Genomic DNA, 6000 nt, shown 5'->3' with positions numbered 1-6000 from the left:
GCAACGTAAAGAATGTATAATTGTATAATTATATTCATGTTTGAAAAAGATATTTGTAAATGAATTTTCCAAGTGGAAAGTATTGTAATAGGACTATTATAATAGATGCAATTGTATTAATGGATATCTTGTATGTGATTGTACACATAAGAATTATATGTATGTTTTCATTCTTTATGGAGGTTATCATAGGATTATTTCATTTGATGCTTTAAAATGAACTTAGCATAGATCTTTATATGATGATTTATATGATTAATGGATGATAGTTAGTGTTACTTAGTAGTGACGTTGGGGAACCCTTAGAGTGTTGCTATGAGATGCAATAAAGTTTTTTTGTTAACGTTGTTGTAATTCATCCATGTTATGTAATGCATTTACTTAGTTTTGTATTGAGTTAAAAGATGAATGATATATTATGTTTCCTTTTTAAAAAAAAAATATTTGCTATGTGTTTTGTTTCATTAGGTGAATTATTACTCCGGGGTTTCTTGGTCGGGCGTTACATTCGATGAATGAAAGGTTAAAGGGTCACATGATTAAGAAAGTCTTGAGGGGTCCTAGTTCAACTAGAGGTCCTAATCCTAAATTTCAAGTATACATTGAAAGTATGCTAAGTATGAAAGAGTTTTTGAATTTTGTAACACAAGCACCTGCAAGATCAAAAAACAAACAAAACACCTTCCACAAATGAAGGACACACAAATGAATTCCATGCTACTCAAAAGCAAAGAATACAAAATGAATTATAATTGTACAATGAGGTGCTTATAAAAAAAGCACAAAGATAAATTGATGAGAGCTAAAGTGCAAGAATGAGGAGCTAAATAAAGCTCAACTCTAGCTAAACTAGATGCACAAAAGCTAAATTAGAAGCAAGCACTCCTAAGCGAACTTAAGAAAAAAAGCAAAAAAGGCATAACTATTTGTAAAAAAATAACTAATAGCTAAATATGCTTTAACAAGAGTGTAAGGGGTCATGATCAAATTTATATGTCTAATTGTTAAGTACATGTCAAGTATGAAAGCTAAAGCCTGGATAATGATTGAGAATGTCAAGGGGTCCTAGAATAGGATGTCACTCAAGTATGAGGTTGGATTAAATTATTAAGTTATAGATCATAATAGGAAGGTTTGCCATTATAGAATGGGTTAAGGGGATTTCAACATGATTAGATAAATGAAAGATTAAGGGGTCATGTGATTGAGAATGACTTAAGGGGTCCTAGTTCATAGGATGTGAAGTATGACCTGTTTGGATTAAATTGTTTAGCTAGAGGTTCTAATCCAAAATGTCAAGTATACATTGAAAGTATGTTAAGTATGTGAGAGATTAAGGGGTCGTATGATCAAGCTTATATATCTTGAGTATATGTCAAGTATGGAAGCTTAAGAGGTCCTAATTTGTGATCAAATTTTTAAGTACACGTCAAGTATGAAAGCTTAAGGGGTCAAGATAGATAGTTCATGTGTCTTGAGGGGGTCCTAGAATAGGATGACTTAAGGGGAGAAGCATGATTAGATAAATGAAAGCATGTAAGGGGTCCTAAACAGATATGATCTGTTAGATTAACTTGTTAAGCTAGAGGTCCTGATTGAGAATGTCAAGTACATGGAAGCTTAAGAGGTCCTAATTGGTGATAATTGTTAAGTATGTCAAGTATGTCAAGTAAGGGGTCCTAGAATAGGATGTCAAGTACACAAGGTTAGATTAAATTACCAAGTTGTATGTTTTAGTTTTGGTTTTAGTTTTCATTTAGATTTTGGTTTTGGTTTTGGTTTTAGTTTTAGTTTGGTTTTGGTTTCAGTTTTCATTTTCGTTTTAGCTTTCATTTTTTTTTTGGTTTTGGTTTTCCTATTTTGTTCTTGTATGATTATGCAAAACAATTTATTTTACATGAATAAACTACATAAATATTAAAACATACATAAACATAAAATTATAAATTACTTAAATATTTAAACATAAATTCATTTTTTAAATAAAAAACAAACCAGAACTATAATTTATATTTAAATTAAAAAATGCATAAATAATAAAATAGGGGAAAAAATGAAAAAAAAACCTAGAGGGGTTGTTGGGTGACTAACGTGCTCTCTAAATCAGGATCCCAAGTCGCTCTGGTAGTAAAAATGAGCTAGAAAAAACAATACTTCTATGGAACATGATCCCAATTAAAACAAATTGAGATCTTGTTAATATAATCGAGATCTTGTTTCATAATTTTGGCTTAGTATCTCGCCGTGAATCGGGATCCCATTTCATTTTTTCGGCTCGGGGTCCCGAACCTAAATGAGATCTCGATTCGTTTTGGTCAGGATATCGTTTCGCACAACGTGATTTCCTAAATGTGGCTAAGCTTAAAACTTCCACTCTATGTGGATTCAACTTCTTGCATTGACCTTGCAATCTCTCCGAATGATAAAATTATATACCAATATTCTCAATACATACGAATTAGATGAAACGAATTCATTTATTGCAAATAGAAACTTTTCAAGAACTAAAATGTCAAAATAATGAAATAGAATATAAATAATAATAAAAGATACCTTGGATATATGCTATAAAAACTGTATGGATGACTATATAGAGATTTTCAATGTTTATTCATTTTACAAAAATTAAAAAAACTGGGCAATAGACATGACATTGAAACCCAAAACATCTCAAACGTTGATTAGCAATTACTAAAATTTGTAATAAAATATGAAAAAAATGCTCTACACAAGTACAAAGTGTTTAGAATGAACTCTCTAACAACTTGTTGGAGCTAAAATTCACTAGTTTGATGAACCCTAAGAGTATGCCTCTTTCTATAATCAAGATCAACAACTGATTTTGGCCAACTAACGGATTGACCAATCTAGTTTCAATTCCATACTCTTCTGGCTAAGCCAAACCAAGGCGAGTGTACCTTATTATCAAATATTTTAATCCTTTTGTGATCAATTAATAATATTCAGGTAGATTGTGATTGTAGTATTTCTTCTTTCGATCAATTTTGAACTACCATAAGGTTTTAAATTGATCTGATTCTTTACTCCTACTCCTATCTTACTTTTCCAAACAAATAAACTGTAACTGAAACACAATTCTTTTGTATATTTATGATCAGTGCCTTATCCAGGGTTACAGAGTCATTTAATCATCTTTCTGATTTTATTCAAGCTATTCGACATTAATAACATGCATACCTTGTATAAACATGCAAGTATGTAATATTGTATGACTCTTGTTGTTAATCCAATTACTACCTTTAAATTGTTGAATTGTAATCAAATGGATTTTTAATCCTGCTTGACAAAACCCAATCAACTAAATCACACAAAATAGTAAGAGTTGCTTTGATAAATCAGACTTATCCTTGATGATCAATTTAAACATGTAAGAAGGAAAAGGAATTGGATACAATCACACACTATTTTATCTTAAACAATCAACAAATAACCGAGCTGGAAACTTTGGATTTTTGTAATATATTTGCCACTGTAATGGGATGCAAAATTTGTGTAGTACTCTCCTATTGTCACTATTTTTCTATATCTTATCTTATATTCATCATCGGTCTTGGTTTCTCCCTTTTATACGAAATGGGGAGAAGTGGCAAACTTCAAACTGTTACAATGCTTCTTTTCTTAACAACTTATAACAAAGAAATTAAGAATTTTTTTTTTTAAAACAAGAAATTACTAGTAAGATGAAACATGATTTTAAACTAGTTAGAGAATGCAAACTAGCCTATTATCAAGATACTACGAGTAATAACTCATGACCCTTAGGTTTGACAAGGTTATACTTTCAGTTGGGCGGGTCTCCCACTCACCGATTGGCACTTTGTGTTCTTAATTCTCGAGATCCTTCAGATGAGTAATCTCCCACTAGTACACTTCATAGTCACTGGGCCACTGAAAGTTCAAGATGATGGGCATGTTCATCGAATGATCCTTCCATTTCTTATCTGTTAGAGTCTGAACTTCTGCAACAAACTTGGCATAACCAATGTCTAGAGTGATAATTCTATCTTGGAACACATTGAGGCACTGAACACTGATGTTTTTCTCATCCTTCATGTGTACAATGATCTTTTGCACCATCTGGCTGAAATTACTCTTCCAATCATTGAAGTCTCGAAAGTGTTTGTCCTTATCTGTGATGGAAGGGATAGTCCAATGTTGAAATGTGTGAAAGGAATCAATTTTGGCTCTTACTTTGTGCTCCTCATTTATGACATTCTGGAGTCCTCATTGATGGTATGCACCATTTGCTCAGTTTCTTTTATCTTAGAAGAAACATCACGATTTCTTTGAGTTACTCTACATAGAGTAACCAAAGTGATGTATGTCGGTTGCCATCTTTTTACAAATTCTCTAGTTTGGGCCTATCTTCTTTGAACATTTTTATCATCTTCAACAAAGTCTCATAACTTCCATATACTTCTTCCAATTTGTCAAGTATAATCTTGACTCTATGTGACAACATTTGTTCAAAAGTGTCTAAGGTTTGCTATGGCATTCTTTGCATGATCTCTTCATGGGCTACCCTCATATCCTGGATCTCCTTCTCATAACTTTTCTTTTCTTCATTCCACTCCTTGTTGTCCATAGTTTTATCAGTTGGATGTGATGGGGCATTTTTATGCAGAACAATAGCCCTACTCTGGTTATTAGGTTGTTTTTCCATCTTTTCTTTCAACATGGCATTTTCAATATACAACCTTTTGATTTAATCATTCGTATCTTTATGTCCTACCTCTAGTTTAGCTAAATTTTCTTGCATGTGTTTCACTACATCATTGGTGAACATTGTAGAGTGCATGGTCACAGTGGCCGCCTCTAATGGAGAAGTATCTTTCATGGTTTTTAGTATCACTACCCCCTGTGTCTCCTTCACCAAATCTACTGACTTTGGTTTATAAGTGCTTTTAGAGCTCACCCATGCAACTAATACTTTGGTCTTGGGGTTATACCCTATACCACTTACCCCTTCATCTGAGTCAAATTCAACAATCAACATAGGACCTTCCTTTTGTCTCACTTGATCCAATAAGAACATTTGTTTGAGGGTCATTCTAGGATCAATCAACATGTCACTTTTCAAAACCATTCTCTTGCTTCTACAAGAGTGACATTTATTTCATCAAATTTAATTTCTTTGAAGGTTTGAGCGACAACTTCTTCATGTTTGGATTCTTCCACTCCCATGAGGTTCATTTGTTTCCTTTCTTTAAATTCCCGAGTATTGATGAACTCAACATCATCCAAGAACCTCATGGACGTAGCCACTCTCTCATCAATAGTATTAACAGGCTTTGCTTCTTTTGCAACCTGAGCTCCATAGCCATGCATTTCCTCTTAATACTTTGGTAGATCAATGTGTGATTGCTCTATTGTTTCTTCTCCTCTTAGGGTCTGTAATTGACTAGCAACTTCATCAGTTGCACCCTCTTCTTCAAATTCATCATAAGGCACCAGGGGGTCCAGATCGACTAGCTTTTGTTTCATGGTAAGAGGGGAAATGGGAGAGATCTCCTCTAAAGAATCATCATCTGACACAGTATGCATAACAACCCCTTGGGGGTTTCTTAGGTGGAACATTGGGCTGTTTTGGTGGAGATCCACCGCCTGTTGATTTTCCATATATCTTTTCAAAATTATTTAAACATAATTCAATTCTTTTCAACTCATTTGTTTCTTCATCATGGAATTCAGGGAAAGTGGGGTCCCTTTTCTTTCTTTCCTCTTCTATCCTCGCTATGACCTGCCACTTTTTTCTTCTTTGTACAATTTCTCCATATGATGTAAGATTTTTTACCAAGTCTTCCTCTATTAGGACTTCATGTGAAATTAATTTAAGAACATAACCAATGTGGTTTTCAGAATCACACATTCTCTCCTTACCAAGCTTTAGCAAGAAATTGGTTTTTATGTAGTTTTGTAACTTCTCCAACATGTTGGAGCCAATGGAAAATCCAACAAATGTCACATGATGAGGCATGT

Source organism: Cryptomeria japonica, chromosome 8 (assembly GCF_030272615.1).
Source record: "Cryptomeria japonica chromosome 8, Sugi_1.0, whole genome shotgun sequence".
In the NCBI taxonomy this organism is placed as follows: Eukaryota; Viridiplantae; Streptophyta; class Pinopsida; order Cupressales; family Cupressaceae; genus Cryptomeria; species Cryptomeria japonica.
Note: the sequence above shows the minus strand (reverse complement) of the source record.